This window comes from Pezoporus wallicus, unplaced genomic scaffold, assembly GCF_028554395.1.
Source record: "Pezoporus wallicus isolate ANWC-B61680 ecotype Strahan unplaced genomic scaffold, APGP_CSIRO_Pwel_v1 contig_818, whole genome shotgun sequence".
In the NCBI taxonomy this organism is placed as follows: domain Eukaryota; kingdom Metazoa; phylum Chordata; class Aves; order Psittaciformes; family Psittacidae; genus Pezoporus; species Pezoporus wallicus.
In genome coordinates, this window is record NW_026636248.1 from 242275 (window position 1) to 266519 (window position 24245).

At 41.1% G+C, this 24245-nt stretch overlaps 1 long non-coding RNA gene across 2 annotated transcripts in view; it reads left to right on the plus strand.

Moving 5' to 3' along the window:
- Window positions 1-13892, plus strand: part of LOC130593836 (uncharacterized) — a 45645-nt gene extending 31753 nt beyond the window's left edge. Inside the window, exon 4 of one of the 2 annotated variants that reach the window (XR_008970894.1) lies at window positions 13859-13892. This is a non-coding gene — a long non-coding RNA (uncharacterized LOC130593836). Of the gene's footprint in view, window positions 1-7592; window positions 7703-13858 lie in introns of those variants that run through there. The other variant, XR_008970893.1, reaches the window with a different exon arrangement.
- Window positions 13893-24245: the final 10353 nt, after the last annotated feature.

The window sequence follows — 24245 nt, forward strand, 5'->3', positions numbered from 1 at the left end:
TTATACATAAACCCCTATTGCATGAACACCATTACTATTCTGTCCGGATCCAGAATAGCAAGCTAAATACAGATACAGAATGGGCTGGACTAGATCAGGGCTAACATTTAATGTTCGGAACCAATGTTTTCACAGACAGAAGCAGCTAGGGAGAAATCCCTTTTGCTCTTCTCAATTCTGATCTAACTGAAGCCATTACCACTGAATAGCACAAAGGGAAAATCAGAGCAAAGCAAAACCCCTTCCTCTCACAGTTTCTCTAACTTAATCCAAGCCAGAAATACTCGGGTTTTCATAAGAAAGATGAATCTATAACACATCTAGCAAACGAAAAACAGTAAGCCGAGCACAGCCCACCCTGGAAGCTGCAAATGTGTGAGCAGGCCCCTGCAGGTTAATAGGGCCAGGCACAACACCTGCAGGCTAGGCTCAGACTCAGGGTAAACATTAGCCTTTCAAAACAAAAACAAATGAAAGGCTTTGGGTTGCTCCAAATGAACATAAATATTTTCCTCCAGGAATTGTTTTGTGAGTGTTTTTCTTCTTTTCAACTAACAAAGAGCAAGGTAGAAGTGAGGGAACTTTCTGAAAATACCTTAAGGCTTTATTTGCTTTAATCCTAAAGTGAGAGGATATATCATCTATTTAAGTCCTATGAATACACGCATTTCTTATCAGCTGCGTTAGAATGCCATTAAAGAACATGGATTCATTGGTCTGCCTTTCAAATTACAGTGGTTTTGCTCATAATGCCTGAATATCTTTTGGAAAACTATTTTTCACGAGCCTTATTTTATTTTATTTTATTCTTTTTCTCCCTTCTCTCATTCCTGACATTTCCTTATGCTTATGATTATTTATTCAGCATGGCATTTTACTGTAAGAGAACAGCCAAGCCTTGTGCACATACATAGCGCAGATTTTCCACTTTGAGAGAGCTGGGGTTTTTAATTTATATATGGTACAAAAAAACCAACAACTTAAAGAGTGAGTAAGTTGAAGAAAAACTGGGAGGTATTATCTGTGTACAGCTTGTGGCGAGTCAAATCAAAGCCGTATCATCACCTGCAGCTTTTGAGAACTTTCGTACTTGGCCCCAATCCCAGCATTACATCTTGAACCTCTCTCTGCTATTGAGCCTGAAAAAACATCTTGACTATATGAAGCTGGCCTGCTCAAGGGGACCGCAATGCCACCAGCAGTTGCACCCCAAGCCTGCTCAAGGGGAGGTAGGAAACACATAAGGCAGCTTGTCTCAGGCTTTCTGCTTGAGAGCTTAGAGACAGACTTGGCTCTGTAATTTTCCCCAGACACCCAGAACTGCTCCCAGACCCTGTTTGACTTTCTTCATGGTTGAGCCCAAAGCCACTTGCAACCAGCAGAAAGGCCTACTCTTTTCACAGGGTTGCAGAGCTTGCCTTGCTGTTACAAGCACACCACAGTTGTCTAGGCCATGCAAACAAAGATATGTTTCTCTCCATCATGCAAGCAAAGCACAATGGCAGTAACATGGGCTATTCTACCTGTCCACAGCTATGCAAACCTTAGCAACTACAGACACCTGGAAAAGAAACTGATGGCTGCTTCCCTCCCTGCTAATGAAGTATTTGAGCTACAGCCATTGTTTATTCAAGAACCTAATAAGAGAAGTCTGTGGCTATTTTCTGCTTAACATCATTAGTTAAACAGAAATTGATTGCAGATGGAGAACAGCCATTGTGTTCTATTAGCAATGATTTGTTTCCTGGCATTTAAGTGTGGATACAGGTTGGTGGATCTGTTCCCTTAGGCTGTAGACGCTGCAAGGTGTGGCCACATTCTATGTTTACAAGCTATTATCCCAGCTCATCCTTGGCTTTTTCAACTCCAGGCATGTCAGCAAGACTTAAAGGCTCCGTGTGAGGGAACACGAAAAGAGCTTGTTTTGTTTGCTGTCAGCCAAAGATTGCTGACATGCTTTAACTATCTCTTAATAGAAAAGCTATCTACCACAGCCAATTATTACTTGCTTTCAACAGAAGAACTCAGCAGCCTTGAACAGAGATGAGAAAAAAAGAAATCTAAATGGCTTTTATATGGTTTAAGTTTTCAAGTGAAACACAAAAGATAGCCTCAACCCACAGAGTGTAATTTAACTGGTTCTTGTTACTCCCCCTATGGTGTGCCAGACCAGACCCAAGAACTACCCACACCTGCAATAACCAGGATGCAAGCTCGAGCTCCGTCAGGCCCATTTTTCTGCATTAGTACCTAAACACATGCAAGATCCCACTCACAATTTTCATCTGGTGCCTATTAAAAATGAGACCAAGCTAATTAAAACAAGCAGTGGGTGTTTTATCAAGCAAGTATCTTCAGAATTTTTTAGTGGCTCCCAGAGCATAGTTGGAAACGGTGCAAAATACCATTATACCACTGCTGAATATTGTCTCTGAAGCCTGTCTCTGGTTTCTTTGCTATCAGATTTCCCCATTCTCTGGCTTTGCCCCTTTGCTACTCAAACAGTAGGCGCCCCAGCACCTTCACAAGCAAGAGACAGCACTGGTAGCGTATTTTAAGGACTTGGTTCTCAGCATTAACTATACAGCATATATACAGCTACTGCAATAAGTCACTGGCAGATGTCTTTTACAGTGTGTTTTCACCATCTGACAAAGCTTTCCTACCCACCCTGACAGCTAGAGTACACAGGAACCTCTGTATTTGATACAAGTAACTGTCCGTGTAATCCAGCTGCCTTGCTAAGGTACAAATAAGGCAGCAGTCTCCCCAAAGGAGAAGCCTGTCCCTAGTCTCAATTGGTTACACATCAGTTCAAGCCTTGAGCCTGAAAATTTATAGCCCTTCTAGTGGCTTCTAATCCATGCCTATCGCAGAGCCATCAAATACCTGCTGGTACCCAGATTACTGCTGGGACAGATAAACTCCACCAAAGCAGATTGATAGAGCCTTCTTCCAGACTCCCCACAGTCCACATCTCCAATTGCTACCCTTGTCATCCTTGCTCCCACAAAGTTATACCTTCGTAAAGCCCAGAGATGCCAAAAGCATACTTACCTATTTCTTTACCTTTTCCCCCCATTCTCTGAATGTTTTCAGGGAGTTTCTGAATCCAGTTGCAAAATGTTTTCTATAATGGCATATTTAGCAGCTATAGTAGTTAATGCGTGACAGAGATTGTAATCTTTCAAATGCAAACCTCAATATTCTTCTGACCTTCCCTAATATTATGGTACATTTCAGTATAACATCTGACTGATGACCAAATTCAACTCTGATTTGCAGCAGGTGATATTCAGCACGTATTTTCCAGCAATTAAAATTTAATTCTCAATTAAATCCTCCAAATTTTTCTTTCACAAAGCTATCTTCTATCCAGTACAATGGTGAATAACGAGTGCTATAACAGGAATTCTTTCTCCTGCAAACCATTTTGTATTATTTCTCAATAATAAGCAGCATAAATAAATTGTTCTTTCTCACGACTAAAAAGTATATCTGATGTCACAATCTATACAATTTGGTACCTTTAATGAATGTGTTAGCACTGCCTCCTGTGTGAGCCTGTACAATGGTATGACATTTATTAGCCTATTCAATCGCATTACAATCAACTTGCAGATTCAGAGTTCATGAAAGACGTTTTTTGCTCTTAAGCAGCAGGACTGCTGGCAGCATCGTGTGTGTTGTGTGCAACTGTGTGTGGTGTTTTGTGCACTATCATCTGCAAGACTTTATTTTAGATCATCCCCCACTCAAAAGTGACCAGACTCTTATGGGTAAGAACAGATCTTACAGTAGGTGATCGTGACTAAATCTTCAAGGTAGAGAATAAGTAAAGAATCAGCTGCAAATGCAGTTAAGATTAATGTATTAATCATCTGCTGGCATGGCACACTCTGAGAAAGAGGCAAATTAAAAGGTATTTGTGGATCATTATCTAGGATTGCCTTCTACTAAGAGCAGTGGCAAGACATCTGGGTTATCAGTGATTTTTGAAAGTCCTAATTCCGGTTCTAGAAAATAGAGGTTGTACCAAGAAATTGAGTCTTCCAACTTCATCTACACTGGAAATACGCTTTTCAGATTAGTTCTACAAGCATTTTTGGCTTTAGGAAACTTGGAAGAGCAAAAACCTGGGGCTCTGTTATCTCTTTAGCCTAAATCCTCTTCCCATAAACTATCAGTGTAATAACTTCCATTTACGTCAGTGACATGGCCTGGTGAGGGAAGGTAGTAAAGTTCTGCTGATTTTATCAGCTTAAGTGTGTGATCCGCAAAACTTGCTTCCCAGAAAATTAATCAACCAAATTAGGGTGCTGAAATCCCAGCTCTGCTTTTCTGACAGCAGCAGAATTTTGCCCAAAACACGTGTTCTCAGTGTTTTAAAAAGAAAAGTAGAGAATGAATCTGAGAACATCTCTTTTTTTCCATTAATTGTCCATCTGGAGACTGCTGTGCACTTCAGAAACAGGTGTTTTGTAACCTGGCTTTACCTGCTACCAAGAAAAGCTTTTTCTTTGCATGCAGGGAAGAAGAGTTCACTTACGAAACATCTCTAAGCTGATCAAAATCACATCTAACAACAGAGACAGATGCAGATATATGTTTTCAGAACCAGATGTCCTTCAGAGGGCCATTTGTAAGAAGAGATACAGGCTGTGTTACTATGGGGGAACCTCTCATGAAAAGAGCTTGGGTGCTCCTTCTAGCCAGTCTCGGTCAATTGCAAGTGACAGTGTCTGTGCAGGAAAGATGTGTTCCTACGCTTTGGACCATTGCTGGACCTCCTGCCTTGGCTTCAGAGCAAAAGAAGCTGCATCATCAAGGTTATTCCCAGCCCACATTCCAGCTGAGGAGCAGTGAGGGTGGGACAGAGAGTAAATTCAACATCTAATCCTACAGAAAACACAAACTGTCATGATAGGGCCTCTTGTTTGGAAATGCAAGTGTCTTATATCCCCAAGCCAAAAGAGCAGAAAACCTTCCTTTCAGAAGCAGCAAGAAAGAAGGCAAAGAAGCCCTTTTTGCTCAGTCACAGCCAGGAGGAGAGATACTTCATAGTCTTGTAATGCCCTGAGAGAGCAAAAGTAGCTTCACACACAGATGTGGTTTAGTGGAATGAATGATGATGTGCATTTAATTTATATTTTGAATTACTGAAGCATGATGACTGGACAGGGTCATCAGCCATCAAGTTCAGACCCAGGTCTGAAACAGATCCAAGCATTTCAGAGCACAGAGCTTGGGTTTTGCTTTGGGTCACTGGAGAGAAAATGGTCAGCTACACAATTTAGCTGTGGAACCATCTCCAGATTTGTTTAGATTCATAGCCTTGGCTTGGATACATTAGTGGTAACAATTGTGAGAGAAAGCGCAAAGGAGGGAAAAAGATAAAATAATGGCATAAACTCCAGTAGCTCCTGGAAAAAATACATTTGACCTTTATTATCTAATAACTTCTAACTCTGACTCTTTTGCTTTTAAAATATTGTCCCTGGCAGAATGGAGTCTGAAGAGAAAATAGACTCTAGAAAAAGTGTGAGACTCTGGGGAGAAAGTTATTTACTGTCAGTTTCATAACCACCCCTGCACCTCTAATGAAATTTCATTCGTCAGATTCAGTGCAACTTCGTGACAAGCCAAGCTTATTCTGCCTGCCTTTTAGCTTAGAAACATCCTTTTGCTCTTCTGCTCCCAAGCAGTGCCTTTATTTCATTTGAGAAAAAAAGAGTTGCAGCTTGTAGTGAAAAAGCCGATCTCGAGCTTTCATGGACACAATTTCTTATTTTAATATGAAAAAGGAGTTCAGATTATGAACTGGTGTTAACACCATGTCTAATAAAGCATGATCCTCACCAACAGTACTTCAAACAGAAATATATTCAGCTTTGGCAAAAAAATCCCAGCCCACAACTGGTTGTGATTTTATATGGACTCACCCCTGTCTGGGATGAGGCCACCTAACAGGAGCCTGGACTCAGCATCCTTCCAATGTAGGATGAAATCTGTAGTTATTAAAGGGGATAATGGATCTTACTTCTTAGTGATGTTTTTTTTATATGTGAGGCCTGATTTGTGTACGTAGCGTGCGTTCCATTCCAGTGGTGGGTAAAACAGCCAAGCTATTTTGACTTCTCCTGGTTAAGGTACTACCTTCAGCCCACTGACAGTTTTTGCATGTTTAGTTTGTAGGGTAGAGTTGTCAACAGAAACAGTCTCAGGTTTTTATTTCTTTTCATGGAAAAGGAGAATTAGGAAGAGTTAGCACAAACTGATAACACATCCCCCATTGTTCAGGAAGAAAAAAGACAGTGATTCATTTCAGACAGCCTGAATAGCTGGAGACAGAGCGCTGAAATACGGCAAGGAAATTGCCACCCTAAACAAGTTCCTTTGAGCAATTTGATGATCTTTTTTTTCTTTCTGCCTGAGTTATGAGTCCTTGGAATGCACATACCATTGATTTGCTTGATAATTTGCACAAACAGCTCTTCCTGAGGTCCTAAAGCCACTGTATATCCCATAGTGGAAATATTAACATGGTACAGAGAAACAGAGTCTGACTGTTTGTTAGAGTCAAGACTACCTAACCTTGTAAATGGACACGAGCAGCTCCAGCTTCTCCCATGATCAAAAAGCATTACCTATCCTGCAACTAAAACACGTGTTGTCACACACACAACAGTGAATGTGAAGATATGTATACATAAAAAAGATATATGACCACCTGCCCCTTTGATGAAGCTTGAAACTTCTTTTTAAAACTACTCAAATTCGCATGGAAGAATCATTGCTGCGCTCCTGGCTGCACATCAGGTGGTGTGACCACCTGTATCACATGGAGTGCCTTCTTCCTGGCAGAAAAGTTGTTTGTGCAATGAGCTGTTTTCTCTTGGTAAAGAGGTTTGCTTGTTTTTCCCTCTAAAATATAAATATAACCATAAACATAAACAGACAAACACCATTAGATGGGATGAGATTGTGTGGGTGGTTTAGGTGTCTAATTGCCATGTTCTGCACAAAGTATGTGGTTTTCATCCCAAGAATCCACACCTCAGCCTGCAGACGCTGAACCTTGTTTTCTCTTTTATTTGGGTCCAAACTGTTTTGTGCCTAATGCACATTAAATATGGGTCCTACAGCAGGATTGCTCATGACAACCATGCCAAAACCCATGCCCAAGAGGAGGCTATGAGGACTGTGCTGCTGACTCTTTGACCAAGGCCCAAAGGCTGTATCTTATTTCTGGGACATCTTTGTTTGCCTGATTGGAAACAGGCACTTGATGATGGTCTCTCAAACTCCTAGGGAGCCACTTAGCCACCATGTTACATGTTATCCTGGAGGGGTCCTCCCACTGTCTTACTGGATGGACTCATTTCACTCTGCTCCCTCACCTAAACTGGGACAGATAATGCAGGACGCAACAGGGCAGATCAGTAGCCCAGAAAGATGGCTGCTCACCTGGGATGTGGCAGCTGGCCATGGAGCTGCCTTCCAGCAAACATTCAGTTACATCAGATGCTCATCAGTAAGAGATGCAAACCGTAGGATACCTCTTCTTTCAGCCAATTTTTCATCTTTCCTAGGAAAGAGTGGACAGAATCCATTCGAACTTTTCCTCTAATACCTTGCCAGTCTCAGAGGCTAGGGGAGTGTCTCACTGTGACTGGCACTGCTCACAGCCTCCATCCTGGGGATTTACTTCCAGCATCCTCTCATCTCCATGTCTACCTCCTCCTACAGTGGCACAGCTCTCAAATGGAGGGTCTGCTCTTACTTTTAGGGGAGCACGGTGGGCACTCTGATTTCTAGCAGTAGTGGAGAAAGTTCAGTGACTTGCACAGCTCAGCCTCCTGTGCTTCTAATTTGAATTTAATTTTAGAAAACTAGAGCTGAAAGAGACCTTATGAGATCATCTAATATAATGTTTTGCCCAGAGGCAGGGTCTGATATGCCTAGGCTAATCACAACATGTTTATCTAACATGTTCTGGAAAGCACAGAAGAAAGGAGAGCCCATAACTTCATTCAAATATCTACCTGTTTCAGTACTTTGTACTCCCAGAATTTATCTCCTTTTGTCTTATAGTCAACTAACTAATCTTTGCTTCAAATTAGTTTTCTTCCTCTCCCACCATGTTCGAAAGAAAATATTAACTTGGTCTAGAAAGTAGTTAGTAGACAATTTTACAAAACAAAAGGGAATTGCTAAAAAAAAAAAAAGTAATCTCTTAATGCTATATCACTGTGTATGGGGCCTCCTTTTGGAGCATTGCTGTGGATGTGGCAGCTCCTTGTTTATTTTGAAAGGATAAGCTAAGCAATCACTCAGTGACGGGTAGGAAAAGCCTGAGGCTGGAGATTAGCATGTAGCTTTCTAATTAGACCAGAATGAAAATAGATCTAAATCCACTGAGTACACAAAATAAGTTTGCATACTCAGTAATTGATAAATAATTATGGGTCCCTATAACAACAGTAAATGCCTGGTTGTTATTTTGTAACCTAAGGCAAATGAGTAGGGTATTTGTTTTACTTAAGCTGACAAAACTTGTGAAAGAGGCCACCACAATGACATTCCAGAGCACAGGAAAAGCTGTAATTTATCTGCTGGCTGGTGAAAAAAAAATATGTTTTCATTGTTATCCTACAGAATAGTTGAGGAATTGCACATCTTGCTGGAAGGATCCAAGGAACTAAACATTAGTTGAACAGTCTAATTCGGTCCTACCTCAATGCAGTATAAATAGTCATGTACACCAGTAGCAACAGAATGAGCTCATCCCTGAGAAACCAATGGAAAAGTCTGACCCTCATTTCTTTACACAGAAGAAATCACATAAAAGCAATCATGCTGAGGTTTAAAATATTTCAGTACAGACACAAACTATGCAATGACCATGTCTTAACTGTCAGCCAAAAAGTACCTGAAAATCCATCCTAGTTATCTAGAGAGTGAATAGGAAACAACATGGGGACATTTTATATAATGGCTGATTGTTAAATGCTGACCTTTTTTTGTTGGGTTCTGATTTTAATGGTCAGAACTCAATTATGCAGGAAGAGAAGAGATTTTTCAGCTGCACAAATAGAAGTTATGCAAAGGCACTACCAAACCCACAAGTCTGGTTAACATATAGAAAAGTAGAGATCTGTAGTAACGCATATGTTGAAAGCATTACAGCAACCACACATATTCCCTTGTGTTTAGTTCTGAAAGTCAGCTACCAATGCAGCCTATGTAAATGTGCAACCAGACACTTCAGGGACCACTACAGTCTGCTAAACTTGTCAAACTAATTCTTAACTCAATCTACAAAATGTTTATCTGTATCTGTGTGCACCTGTGTGTGGGGTGTACATGCCTTGTCCTGAAGGAAATGAAAGCTGAAGGGATAACACTCTGTGCATGTACAAGCATATATTCACCATGTGCATGGCTGACCATTTATCTGAACTTAAGAAACTCACAACTCACGACTTCCAGGGAGCCAACGCTGATAACTCATCCATAGCCTAGTCCAGTGAGATGAAATTATGAATTGTCTGCAAAGCCCTTGGTTTACATAAAGCAATACCTCCAAGAAAACCATCTCTTTGCAATGCAGAAACTTCCTTTGTAGCAGTTATGAAGCTGCAAGTTGATTTTGCATATTGAAAATGTTGGGTATTTGTTGGGGACTTTGCAAAAGGAGATGATCTATCTGCACAGAGGAGTACCCCTGCATACTTTATAAGCCAGCTTCTTTCTGTACTTTTGGTATTTGGGATTAAACTCTGGCAACAGATGTAGTTTGCAGGCCTGGGAGATATTTTATTTATGGGCATTCTCAAAGCAAACTACTCAGATTTCCAAAGATTTGGAAGATTCTTATGTGTTTAAAAACACTTTATTGCGTTTCTGTGGATGAGTTCCAGATATTACAGTGTCCTGCAAATCCTTCTAGCTACCTCCTTTATGGCAGCCTGGAGTTTAGACAAGGTCTTATTCACAACAGACAGGTCCTTTACAGCACTACCTGAGAGAGCAGGAACTGTTCTGATGGGTAGTAGGACAGAGCCTTAATCTTATTTTGCTAATGTGAATTAATGAACTGCTTCAGCTGTAAGCAAAGCTATGATGAGCAACAAGCATGAAGTTTTCACCCAGATTCTAGTGGATGGTGTTTATAGCAACAGACACTCATAAAAAGATAGAGAAGTGAGAGGTGCTAGCAGCCCAAGTGCTCCCTGGAAGAGAGAGAAGTAGATCAAGAGTTTTCGTTTCTTTACATGTTTGTTGTTTTTTGGTTGGTTGGTTGGGTTGGTTTGTTTGTTTCTTAAAGAGGAAAACCCCCAATTATCATAGAGATTTTATTTTCTGTCATTTAAAAATTCAGGAAAATATGTTTAAATCTTAGAAGATAAAGTGAATAAAACACCTTCACATAACATCTGTACTCTTCATAACTAGAAATAGGGTAGTTCCTCAGACTTGCAAACCCCTAGTTTCACCTTCCTTTTGTGCATGAAAAAAAATGAGAGAAATCAGGTGGAAATACCCCAAAACACAAGCATGTTGTTTCTTTTCCCAGAAAGTAAATAATGACCAGAAAAAACAATTTCATGTAGAAAAGCATGGGTTGCTTTTCTGTTTGTCAACCTGCTGCAGTATCCTTGCCTGCAGTATACAGATCATTTTGAATACACAGAATGACAATTTGCCGTTGTCTCAGTATCCTCAGGATACTGTGTTCATTTGATTTCATATACCAAAAACCTGATACACTGCAGTCACTAGCTAGGACCTATATGAATGCTGTTTCCCATCCTGTCTTCCTGCTTTTTCAGTATAAGGGGCCAACATTAGTAGGAAATACAATATTCCTACATATAGCATGGAGCAGAAGGAAAAGAGCAAATGAAAAAAGGTTCTTCAGTGACACAGGTAGTCCCTGCCAAACTAGCCTTGTATTCCTAGAAACGTGGAGCCATTTTGGAAGAAGTTTCAGAGGAACCACTGCATTTGCTTCTCCCTGTCATTTGGTTTAAGGAGCAGACATCCCCACCTACATTTCTTCCATGTTCCTGGGAAGTCTGCTCTCATAATTGAATGAGAACTGGTTGCAGGAAGTAGCTCCTGTGAGCACGGTGAGGCCCTTTGCAGACTTCAAAGACAGAGGGCTCAGGCTAGACCTCTTAAGCACTGACAAGGAACTAGCAGATGTTTGGCAAGCAAAAAGGTGGCATATAAAGATTCCTTGTACTCCGCAGTTTTGTGGGTATGGAGTCAAGACAGGATGCAAAATCTACTTAGGTACTTGCCATGGAGGATTAAAAAGTCAACATTTATTGTGGTGGCACCTTCAATAGGAGCAGAAGCCAAAGCAAAGAACAATCACTTGGATGAGAACCATTGTACTGCATGTCTCCATTTGTCCCCTCTGTCCTACTACTTATTCTCCTACTGTGCCCACCATGCAAGTTAAACCTGAGTCTACCCTTCCCAGCCGGCGAGGTGTAGTTCAGAAGACTAAAACTGTGGATTTCATCTTTTTGTGAAGAATTATGGTGAAGCATTTGTCACAACTGGAACTACACAGCAAACTTCCTCCAACTCCATTTGGTGCAGCTCTGTGTTGCAACCTATAGAACAGAAAAACCACATCCTTTCTGAATGCAAGCATAAGACCTAGAAACTCCGAGTGTGAAGTGTAATTTCACTCTATAAAACCAGAAAGACACATTTTATTTCTGCACCTAGCAAGGTAGCTAAGACTGCTGGTGCAGAAAGCAAGATACTGATACAGAAGTTACTGAATCGGTAATGGATTTAGGTGCTTTTTTTTGTTTCTATGTACAGCACAAACTAGTAGAAACAGAAAACAAATTAAGAGAGTAGTTTCCTTCTGCATCTTCACCTTCTGTGTGCATTCCATCAAATAAACAGGCTTTTCAGAAGTCCTAGGGAAAACTTACTGGCTACTTTGAGCTCTGGATGCTTGACTGCAATGAATCATCTTCTGTTCCTTACTGGACCAGGGAAGAGGCCACTTTGAATTTACAGGATAAAAAGTGGCAGAGGTCATGGCCGCCTAAGCAAGCAGACTGTGACAGCTTCACAATGCATGAATTTTCACTTGGCTGAACCTTAGGGATCAGAAATTGGCATGGATTCTTCTACTACTATTACTCTGACTACCAAATCTCTCCTGTTCCCAGAATTCCTGGACCAATATTTTACCTGGAAATAGTTCAAACATATTTTGAAGAGGTGATGATTATTATTTTATGTGTTTTCTCCTCTGCATATCTGGTGTCTGCCAGAATAAATGCATTTGTGGACAGGAGAGATGCAGTTGTCCTTTGCTAAGCTTTGCTAAGCCAGGACATTCACATATCTTGGCCCTGATCCCACAGAAAATCAGGGACTGGCTTCAGAAGGCTCAGGGACTCACTTCTCAACCATCTATGCAATAGTGGGTATAATGCAATAGGACCTATAGGACACCACTGCCTTCCTGGAGTTACAGCTATGTCAGCTGGGATACTGTAAGATAGACCTGTCCACAAACTCTATGGTCAGGAAACCCAGGCCCCTCCTGGTGGACCCACATGTACTTTTGGAAGCCTAGACCTCAAACATTTATTTGCTGACCTACCACATACATAAAGGAAAAAAAATGTAGATGATGCATTAAATTTTCTTAAATGCAAGGGACTACACGATCAAATAAGTGTATTACATCTCTGCCATATATAGTTCTAGGTCAACATGCATTTAAACACTGGAAGTTGTTCTTTCAACCAAAATATAACCACAGTGTGGTCAATAAATGACTGACAGACTATAGTGTATGTAATTATTCCCTTAATTTCCTCTAATAAAGCAGACAGCTAAATGAACCAACTTCTTCTCCAGTACTCCTTTTCTCATGTCAGTTGCAGCTGTGGTTCAGAGATGGGTTCATATTAGCATCTCAGCACTTTTTTCTAACCTGGTTCAAAAGTGGCCTGGTTCTGGTTCAAAAAAAAAACTGGTTCAAAATCATCTGGTTCAAAAGTGGCACTCTGCAATCAATTCATTTTTGAAACCTTGAACAGGAATGGATCACAGAGTCATGAATAGCAAGGAAAAAAAATAATGAAGAGATGACTTTTTAAATGAAACAAAGCCTTGATACGAGGAGAAAAAAAGACCCAAAGTAATTTGAAAATAAATCAGCCAACCTGAGAAATAGCACAAATTGTTTGTAAATAATAATGGACAGAGAAGGAAGCAAAATTCATCCAGCTTGTATTAGCTATCTGGCTCTGAACTTTGGAATTTAATACTGTTAACAAGAGAGGTCCTTTATTAGAGAGGAGGTAGCTGCTGCTTTGAAGGATGGACTCACTTTTAAATTTGAATGAAGTTAAATCTTCTCACACCCCAAAAAATTTTTCTGTATCTAACTACACCATTCATAGTAAGCACTTATACTGATCTGTATAAAGGCTTCTAAAGGTGGTAAGTCAGAAATATTACCTTACACATACAAATACAACCGTCACTTACTTCAACACAAGCTTTTTCAGCTGGACTGGTTCCAAAAGGCTGTAGGCACTCATAAAACTGTGCAGCTTCTTAGTGCAGTATAGGTTGCAGGTTCCCAGCACCACCAAGATCTTGAACAAATCAAAGACAGATGCAGTCATTAGGATGTATGCCTGGTTTAATTAAGTGGTTATATCACATGTATCTATAAAAATGGCATGCCTGATACACTTTAGATTCTCTGGGACACCTGCTTACACACAATGCATCTGAAGTCCAGAACCATGACTATGTAAACATGACTCACGAGTGTTTGTTTTTGTTTTCTAAAATGCAGAACAAACCCTGCAAGAGAAAACAACAAACACTAAAGCTGTCCATAGCTGCAGGTGTAAAAAGTCCTCTCTGCATCAGGTGTCTTTCCTTGTATTGCTGTGCAAAGAGAACGTCGAAAGATGTAAAGGCACAATGCACTTTTTTATTTACCCAGGCATGTGGGTGAAGTGGTGATAAATAGCAAAAAGGGATATAAATTCTCAAGTTTTTAAGGAAATCTTTCATTTCTAAAGATTGAAATACTGAAATAACCACTGCCAACCTCAAAGAAGAGAATTGAGGTCAGCAAACAGAGCAGCCTCAAAGCCTGAGGGAAGGCGGCAAAGAGGAGCACTTGCTACTCACCATATGAATGGCAAGCAAAAAGAAAAGCAGGCCTGACCTTTCAGGGAGACCTGGAAACAGCTCCAACAGCACTGGTCATTAAAACAAAACATAACAAAACATATAAAAAGGCATTAAGAAAACCTCAATCCAATGGGAAGAGGAAGTGATTTAAGGGGATTAGCTCCTGAAAAACAAAGCCCCACTCTTCCTCAGACTGCCCAGGAGTCCCAGAAATACTCTTCTACAGCATTGATGGAGCTGTGAAAATGAACAAATGTTGGCAGCTACTCAACAAATGATAGTAATGGGAGGTGACATCCCTGGACCTCAACCAGCTAGCACACAATTGTCTCATTTTCATGGTATGTCAATATAAATTTAGACTTTAGTGCTTTGCTTGTCTTGTGCTGTTATCTCCTTTCCAGAGCAGAACACAGAAGAACATTTATAACTTTACACTGACTTTGACCTGCAAACAAATGCCAACCCGCAAAAACTAGTGCTGAATCATTTCTTCTCCCATCTGTGACCTTTTTACCCTCCTTCCCTTTCATGTCACTCCATTTCTTCATGAGTGACTCTCATGCATCTATATCACAGAGGCATTTGAGAAGATTCAGTGGAGTTGTACTTGTTGAGCTGCAGGGAAATCTTCTCAGCCAGGAGTCCTTCATGTTGGGCAACACACACAGTTCCCCTTTTCTGACAGTCCTTCAACAACTACCATAACAACAACTACAAAACCCACAACAACCTAGTAACCTGTTTCACAAAACTGAAATGACCTAAAATCTTGGGATGATACAAGCAGACATGGTGGCAAGGCCTTCACAGATACAAAATAGACATCATTTTTGCTTTGGCACTGGAAGACTGGGATCTGTCTCAGACCCTCTGTCTTGAGACCTAACAGATGATAACGTGGAGTCACAGCTACACTTCAGCCAGCTTTGCTACAACTGGGATTACACCCCCTGAATTCTTTACAGAATTCTTTACTCTTCTGCTCTGCAAACCTAACTCATCTGGAAGTACTGCTACTGAGACCAGACAATTTAAGAGCGCTGATGCTTTTTTTTTTTAAGCTGCTATTAAAAGTCTGATGTCTTGCTGTACCAAGGCAAAAATTATCAATCCCTTGAGCTTCAAAATTATTCAGCGATTTGATCTTTAAAATGGGAGGGAGTTTATGGACTCGAAACAGGGCTGAAGTTACAGTCCTTGAAGTTGGTTAGTTGGTTGTGTGACTTCAGAAGACTCTGAATTTGAATCTAAGACTCAACAGAAAGCAGCTGCAGAGATGGACGAGGGAAGAGTTATCAAAATGAAAGCAGGAAATACAAGTTTCAAGTAATTGCATGGGGACTTTTGGAGAAGAGGTACTGGTATGTCTGCTAGATTAGATCTGAATTAGTCTGAGTTTACCATGGAAGAAGTATCTCTAATACCACCCACCTCTACTCAATTTGGAAATACCAGAAAAATTCCCTCCACCTGTGGTTATTTTGGCACTTCTGGGTTCCAAAGATCAGTATACAGAGATGAGTAAAAATCAGGGAAAAGCCTGAACCAGAGTTCCATACAATACCCATAAATCTGAGAATTCATTGCATCTGGTGCAAACTTTGTGGATAACTTCAGTGGGAGGTAGGCACAGGAGAAAAGAACTATGGTGGTTTCTCAAAATCTTAAAAACCGTAACTTTTCCAGAACACAATTTTATAGCACAAGTGGACAGAGACTCATCAAGGATCTAGCTCAGTAAAGTGCACACATACAAATGAATAAGAAGGGATTGACCATGTACATAAAGTTAAGCACACATCCAATCACTCTGCTGAACACAAACCACAGCGGTCATTTCCCATTTGGAAACCCTTGTCAGGGAAAGAGATGGGAAGAAGGAGAGTTGTTTTGCATGATATTTTTAGATAGATTCTTAATGGAATATTTGTTAAGCTTTCTTCCACCCCAGCTGCCCCCCTGCCTGCTGTCTGGGTTTGTGTGTTTTTTAATGGTTAGCAATGCATCACAGTACGGCTGCTGTTTAAATATTTGCCTGAAAAAAAATGTAGTCTGTGCTTAAGAAAAGTGGTTTGGCACAAACCAGACATTTTCAAACATCCATTTACCAGATGGATCACTTTGTCCAATTAAAAAGGGGAAAAGAAAAAGATGGTGGAGGAGCTGAAGATCGAGCGGAATGTTCCTAAGCACACTGCACTGTTTACTATGTGCATGTCTCCTGGCATCTTGTGAGAAGCTATCAATAAGTTCTTCAAAACTGTTCTTTTCCTTTAAAGATGTCTGCATTTTTCACTCTACTAAAAAGGCAGTAAATATACTCTACAATAGCCTGATGGAAAAATGTGCTGAAGTATTTCTATAAATCAAATGTAGCAGTTTGGCATTAGCTGTGAGGCAGTAAATTTAGTAAATTAGGACCAGATGATTTTAAAATAGAATCTTACATAACTTTCTAGCGTGATATATATACTTTTTTAATTTAACACAAGTTTGTCTGTCTTCATGAAGTTATCTTGGCTGCTACCAGAATGTGGTTCCATCTTTAAGAAATGTATTTTTTTGTTATTTATCAAGTGCAGAATGTTTTAAATATCAAAGTAAGGAGGGGAACAGATTTCTCAAAAGACAGAAAAGGGTTAGGGTACTGATCCACATAAGGTGTAGGGTGCTTTGCATCCCTAATGCCCCTGGCTATTTCTCTCTCTTTATTTTGATTAATAATACTCTATTCCTCTATCCACCTTCCTTTTCTTGCCCTCTTTCCCTTTTCCCACAGATTTGAAGCATCCTTCCATTCCTCCCCACAGCGGTTACACTTCCTACAAATGCAACTTGGTCCAACAGTGTTTCTTTCACCTGTGTGCTTAGATCAGCATTTGGGATCTTGCATTTGTTGTGTTTTCCCACTTTTAATCTCTGCATCAGAAGATCCATCTCTGAGAAATAAGGAAAATGAAATGGTAAGACCAGTCTAAGGAGCCTATTCCACCAGCTGTAGTTGAAACCTCTGACCCTATCTGCACATATATACCCGAAACCCGCTCTCCCAGCACATCTTTGACTTTCATGTTTCTGAGCCACTAGCCAATCATGTCAGACCACAGCTTATGTTCTGGAGAGAGCAGATTGCAGATGTACAGCCTTCAGGGTCTTCTCCTTGGGCAGTCATTGTCACCATGGTCTTTCACTGGAGGCAACAGCTCCTGGAATAGTTACTGTGGACCCATCCCATGGCAGCTACGCTCAGGAGGGCATGCTACAGTGCCTTATTTCTGAAAGCACAATCAAGGTCCTTTTACAGTGTTTAGTTACTGTTTGGAGAGCCAAGGACAACACACTCTATTTCAAAACTTTGGAGTTACAGGGGAGCCCCTCCAGTACCCTGACACTCACAGGGATATTTAGCAGTGGTTTCCAGGACCTTAAGGCATAAAAAATGAGCTAGGCCACTCCTTAAAAGCCATGAATACACATGGAGGCAGATCTTTACAGCTCCCAGACAGGGCTGAACTCTGTGGAGGTGAAGAGTCAGAGCCCTGTGTCAACCTTTATGACTCAAGAACCCATCAGACTTCGGAAGCAAACACTATGAGTCAACTGGGATGTGAGGATAAAGGCAGGCAGAGAAAAGAATGTAGGCTTTGAAGGAGAGACCAGCAAATGGCTGTGTATAGCCCTGCTTTCATGCGATCCCAAGACTGGTGCTTATATCAGCTCTGCAAGTGCAAGTATCCAGAAGCAAGCAGAACAATAACTGTGGTGGATACTCCTGAGAGCCAACTTATCTGCAAGCGCTGCCTCCCTCCGCAGAGACACTCTACTATGAGGAGCCAATTAAGTCAAAGCCAAGGCCTGGGATGCTACACAGTGTGGGCCAAATCCTGGTCTCAGTGAAGCTGAGAGAAGCTTTGCCAATGGGAACACGCTCTGTCCTTTTCACCCCATCTTTGGCTACCCTCTTTCTGGAAGCATTCAGAGTTTGCATATGATAGCAATGAAAAAGAGAGAGAACAGAGCAATGGAAAAGAGAGAGAACAGAGTTCCCACGTTCCTTCTCTTCTAGTATTGTTTCCTGAGAGTCCTGCAACAGGCAGTAATGCAATGATCTTTTCTTTAAATGACATCGTACTGAAATGCCTGTTAAAAATAACAGAAGAGGAGGAGGGGTTTGGAAATCAGTCATTTTGCTTTAAAGAATGATTCAGGGAGTAGATCATAAACAGATTTAGATGGCAGCAAAGATAACCATTTTTGGCAGTTTTGTGGAGATGCAAATTTACACTGAGTATGAGATGAGAGCCTAAACACCAACACCCAAAGAAGAGAAAAATAAGTCAGACAGTGTGAGACATTTCATGTTCTATTCCCTGTTGTTATGGATCAACTGACCTCCACAGATCTTCTTGAGGTGGAAGAGAGAAAAGATGATCACCTTCTCATTGTATATCCTCCCTCCAAACATCTCCAAAAGAAGCAAATTTCCCTGAAATTCCTCAAGCCTCAGAACACCTCTCAGGCTAAGACTGTATGGGAAGCTTGGTGGTAAAGGCAAAAGAGAATTTCCCCCTTGGATTTATTTTTTTCCTTTTTTTTTCTTTAAATCCCTAATGTGAGTTTTATCAAATTTTCCTCTTTGCTTCCCCTCCTGGGGGAAGTATTTTCCCACTGGAAAATACTGGTTGCTGGCTAGTGGACAACAACCAAGCAGCATGCTGGCCCTACCAGGGAGAAATGCTCTTCATGCTATGAAAGGGTTGCTGGGAAGAGATGGGGAGAGGGAAAATGTGAGGATATAAAATATAACCAAAGCAGATCACCTTTGCTGAAAGAAGTGTGGGAGATATGCAACAAAAGGTTCCTAAAACCAGACAGAAGAAAAATATCAGGCTTTGAAAGCAAAATGGATGCAGCTGGCTACTCTAGTGACAGGACGATTCCTTGGATGATATGTAAAACTAATGGACAATTAATAGTCAGGAAAGATTGTATTTCAGGGTCAGTTTTGAGTTTTTCCCAAGTTAAAGCAGTGTGTATTTTCAAATCAGGGGGAAGAGGAGAGTAGACAATGGTTTCTTTGGCTCTTGCTCCCTGAGGTGGGGCAAAATGGTCTGCATGGGATTTATGGGACTGCAAGGATTTTGGAGTCTTTTAGATCTATCTAATAAATGTGTAAGTACTTCAACACCCCCCCCCCCCCCTTTATATGCCATGTTGTAACTCCATACTTCTGCACAACCTCCTTCCACACAAACTCAGAGGAAAGTGCTGGCACATGTGTTTGGAATTGGGGCTGTCCACCCTGTCAACTGCAGGACTAAGAAGGCAGGATAGGAAGGAGAGACAGGCAGGAAGAGCAGGCAGTAGCAGGCCACTAGAGACTGGAAAGAACAGAGCCATTTGCTACAAAGCTTCTGGGGATGGGAATTGCTGCATATTACTCTGTGTGTGCATGCACGGAGGGGAGAGACATCACATCTGCTGAGAAAAGCTTACTGATATTAGGCTACAAAATCTTATCTTTCTAGACATCAAGTAGGGTATCACAGGAAGATGAACTTTTTTATTCCAGACCACTGTTTCCTACTTAATTGTCCAAATTCACACTCCGCTTTCACGAAGGAACTCCTTTGCAGGTGGTTATGTGTTGAGTCAGGACTTCATTCCCACAAATGTAGTATGCCGGATGCATGCTCAAAAGAGCCTGCGGGGTTTCTAATCTGGGAGCATAGTGCTGTGATGGGCTGATTTGCTTTCATAAAAAAAATAACAAAAAAAAAAAAAGAAATACCTTATTCAACCCACTCCTACTTCAATGACTTTAATATCTGTTGGAATAATGTAACATGATCCACACGGATAAAATCTCAGGTACAGAATTTCGCCCAAACTGGGGAAAATTAAAGTAGAAAGTTCAGGTAAAGATCTGAGCATTTGGATTCCAGCCCTGTGACTTCTTACTTCAGTCATAGTGACTGCATGAAAAGCTTGACATGCCTAAGCTTTGTGCCCAAGTTTCTTGTCTGAGGCAATTCCGGTTCCAATTCTGGATTCCTTTCAACTTAAACGAGCTGTGATGTCTAAACATACATTTCCTCTTGAGCAACCTCTCTGTATTACATTTATCACATTTCATCCACACAGTTGGGAACCAGAGAGAACAGAAGCCTTTTGCAGTCTCCATAGCTGCTCTATTTCTCAGCTTTTTTTAACAAAAACAAAAAAACACTCTTTTGGCATCAGTAGGTTGAGTGGCATGCATGCTACACGTCTGGAAGCAAGCCTGTATTTTTTAACCCATGTATTAAAAATATTCAGTGCCAGAGGGGAAAATAAAGGAGTGTATTCTGTCAGCGCCACTGCTGAGACTGGTTTGTTTGTTTGGGAAATGAATAAGCCTTTGACAGTATCTCTGGAAGGAATAGGCCAGTTCGTGCTCCATCCTGACATTCTTTTCTCTCTCCAGTCTTCCTGCATACCTTACATTCTTCTTACCCTCCCAACACCACCAGTTTGTGGGCAGGCAAGGACTGGGGATCCAGTCTGCCACAGTCCTGCACCCATCTTGAAGCCACCAGCTTCTGACATCTCACTGAGGCACCAATGTTATCCACACCAGTGCACACAACAAGGTTTGCAGAGCTCTTACTTGCAAAGTGTGTATGGCAGCTCAGCTACAATTGCTGCTGTCTTGCACAAATTCCTTCCAGCACTGCTGAGAACATGAAGTCCCATGGACCTGCGTGCTCTACAACAGCCAGATGGCTGGGGAGCTGCTGTGCTGCATGGACCTGGAAAAGCAATTCTTTTCCATCCTCATCTGCAGTTAGTACTCAGCATTGGAACAGAGATAAATTTACTTCATTTTGATTTCACATTCTTTCTTTTATCCAGAGTGAGATGGGGCCCTCATACTGTTTAATAGTGAATCCACTGTTTCCCCTTCCTATGCTCATTTTCCCCAGGTAACCACCTGCTTTTCATAACAAACTAAAGTTGCACTAGTATTTATTTTCCTTTTTCCTTCTTTTTTTTTTTTTTTTTTTTTTTTAAACTGACCAGACTTCTCAGTTTTTATTCACCAAGTCAGGCTGGTGCCTTAGTGATAGCCAGTCCCAGAATATGTGAAATCCAACTGCCTTCCATGATTTCTCAAACTAACAAAGGCTGGATTCACTTTCAAAACCTTTTGGGTGGGAGGACACCAGTATGTTTCTTTCTGGCTGGCATTTGAAGCAAAACGGAGAGGATAGAGGGAGCTGTATTTATTCGGTTTTTCTGAAGGAGGGTCACTAAACAGGGCCTTGATGGTTGACTTGCAAAGTTAAATGAGCGATTCCTGAAGAAACACTGCATAAAATGCCCTTCTTTAGAATGTGAACAGCTTTTGTGCTTTATTGTGAAAGGAGGTGGGATGCCTGTAAGATTAGTTCATATGTATTAAAGGAAATGTTGAGTTATAGAGCAAGGCAAGTGAACTAGTCCTGTAGTTAAAAAGCATCTCAGGTAGAATAGCAAAGGACCATCAATGTAAAAAAGATACTTCTATTAACAATTTTTGTCCTCACAGTTTGAACCTTGCATTTAAACCTAAACACTACAGTGATCGCTACCTACCCTCTGTCTGCCGGGACAGACTTCTGTTACTGTTAAATGGAATAGCCCACTTGCTTGAAAAGATTTCCATCACTGGTCAAAGAAAAACAGAGCAGACTTTGTTTTGGTTTGCTGAAATGCAAAATATTCCCTTCTTTGGGTGAGAATGAAATCTTTTTCTCATTATCTCCTAGTGAGGTGGGACAGGCGCCTTTCTGTGCAGACAGAGACAGAAGCCTGCCCACGTCAGTGGTGAATTTTTGTTAAGGTTCCTTTCAGGAAACAGCAGCATTTCAACTTTTTTAACAGATTTGTCCAAGCAAGCAAATTCCACCACTCTGACTGTGTATAAAACTGTTTTATACTGAAGAAATTTTATCCACTGCATGCTGGCTGAACCAGTCCAGGTAGTGTTGTAGCGTTGGCAGGACCAAGGCTAATTACGACTCCTCTGATCATAAAGAGCAGTGCCACTGTAACTAAATTAATTTTAATCCTAATCCCCGGGGCAAGTATCACAGCAAGAAGTGATGCAGATGCCACACAACATAACCAAAGGATAGTTAGGGCTTTGTGCAGGAGGGAAAAAAGAGATCTCCGTGTTTCCCAAACACAGAGCTCACAGACCCTTCCTGAAAAGACTCTCTCAGCTGTGAGGGAGACACTGCTGTGTCTCTCTTTTCTCAGGTTGTGTCATGGGGAAACAGGAACAAGGGATTTTTGTTTGAGTAACCTTTCAGAGCTGGGTATCTGTCTCATGTTCTTCTCCTATCAGTTGTCACAGGGTGATAGCTGGCTGATTTGCTTCAATAGGTATTCCCTTCCCAGCCCAGCTGACAGCTCTGTTCCACATTGTGTGCTGAGGGCTGTGGCTGGTGAGCTGCTGACAAGCAGTCCCTTTGGCTGCCTTACCATTTCACCTGCTGCAATCCTCCAGATACCCCCAAAACCCCAACTGGCAATCAGGAGGGCACCAGGAAGACACAGACCAGTGGTGCAGGTAGAAACAATTCAAGCTCACCAGGATGGTGCGGGGGAGTGTGAGACAAGCAGTAGGTTGTCCAAATGAGCAGGGAGTAATATTAATTGCTTTTGGCAAAAGCAAAGAACAAACAAAAGCCATGGATGCAGGCACAAGACAAAGTCACAGAACCCATTTGCTACTCTGCTAGAATTGTAGCAGCATAAAATATGAGGCAGTGAATCAAGCCATTGCTGTGCTGTGAAGCAAAAAGACACATTACATGAATTACCCTCCTGAGAACTTCAATAGGACCCTGCAGTTATAAATCCTGGCAACATAGCTCAAGTTGTCTCTACAACACAGACTTCAGTAGTGCCAGGTCGTGGCTTCCTCATAAGCATGTTCCATTGTATAAGTGAGCTCATTATCCAAGGCTACCAACTCAAAACTTTCCTAGACTATGCCTGCAATACAGTATTAAATAGTAAAGGCACAACAGTCAACAGGATCATTAAGCAAAGCAAAGTGCCTGCGCTAACCACAGACATGTGCTTGCCACAGTCCTGCTTCTTATAGTAGTGTGTTACGGTTACAGGATCATATTTACAAATCTTTCTTTCAAGGTATATCTAATTCCTGACATTTGCAGAGCTCCACCATGCTGCTAGCTCTACCAGAAGTGTCACACTAAGAGGGAACATTTCACCCTTAGGGAAATCAAAAACCCCCTCAAAGTGCAAAGAAAGCTGAAGTGGGTAAACAGAGCAGGTGGGAGACAGGAAGGGTGTGTGAATAAAATGAGCAGTGGGATTTCACTGAGGAGGTGGTGTGCAATGGCAATCTCTTTTTCTCCCTGTAAAATAACAACTCTTGTACCTGCTTCTTCAGAATTGTAAAGTATAGTTATCAGCACCAATAAACTTCGTGTTCTTGTGCCCAAAGTGACATTTAATTGAAAGTTTTTAATATGAGTTATGAAGAGCGATACAGGCAAAACAATACATAAAGAAAAGAACAACCCAATTAGAATTTTATACACATCTGTTGCCTGACATTAAGATCAGTCAGGGACATTTTACATACATTAAAAACAATGAAAGCTAAAACAAAAGCAGAAGGCACAGCTTCTCAAATGTGCTTCGGTTTTATAAAGTGACTGTAAAGGCATTCTGAAAAAGGAAAAGCACCAGTTACATGAAAAGTATCTGTATTGGCAGGATGACTGGAAAACAGATGCAATCTGCATTTAGATATAGGTGAAGTCAGAAATATGATTCTACTTCTCTTATTTTTGTCTCTGATACTTATCTGGGTCTTACTAATGTGGTTTTGCAATCTTTAATGCATTTATCTTCATTACTATGGTGCCACATAGGGATTATACAGAGCTTAATCAGGGAATGGGACCTAGATGTTAGTCCAATACCATGCTAACATTTCAACCATTGCATCCTCTGTACTCAAGAAGAATTTTCTC